The sequence below is a fragment of the Moschus berezovskii genome, chromosome 22, assembly GCF_049115385.1.
Source record: "Moschus berezovskii isolate FMDL1 chromosome 22, NW_MosBer_1.0, whole genome shotgun sequence".
Lineage (NCBI taxonomy): Eukaryota > Metazoa > Chordata > Mammalia > Artiodactyla > Moschidae > Moschus > Moschus berezovskii.
Window position 1 is genome coordinate 10,750,562 of NC_142481.1, and position 760 is coordinate 10,751,321.

Below are 760 nucleotides of genomic sequence, written 5' to 3' on the forward strand. Positions count from 1 at the left end.
GGCAAAGGATATGAGCAACCAAATCACAGAAAACAAAATATTTAAGGGCAATAAACTCACGAAATAATGTTCTCTCTTCTTAGTAATCAGAGAGTTACAAGTTGGAACAGTGTGATACGATCTTTCAGGAAATGACTAATACTAACTCATCAACCAGGTCTCTGCTAAGATGTCCCTTCCTCTAGGAAGCTCTTCCTGGCCCTCGGGCTGGATTAGGTGTCCCTGTCCCCACCCCGCTCCCTGGCCCTCTGGAGTCTTCTATCGAGCCCTGCCCACTCTGGGTCGCCCCTGTTGGGGAACAGGTCTGTCCCTCCGAATGCGTTGTGAGCTCCAGGAGAGCAGAGCGGGGCTGTCGTTATCCTTGGTCACCACTGTGTCACTAGCAGTGCCTAGCACAGAGCTGGGAACAGAGGAGACACTCGGGGATCATATGTGGAATTAAAGAATGAGTGAACGGGGAAACTGAGGCCAAGTCGGTGACAGAACTGGGATTCAAACCCAAGTCTGTACTGAGAGAAGGAACCTAGTTTGATATCCTGCCATCTCTTCTCCTTTAAGCCTCGCCCAGAGCCCGGGCACACTAGAGGCGTTCAATAAGGGCACCGAAATCAAACGGCTTGGCAGCCCAAGACACTCAGGGCGAGAGGTCGACAGCTCTCTCCAACACAAACCTCAGGACCATAGAGAGCTGCAGTCCTCCAGGACCATAGAGTGCTGCGCCGGGACCGCCCCTCTACTCTACTCTTTTGGGGAACGTTGG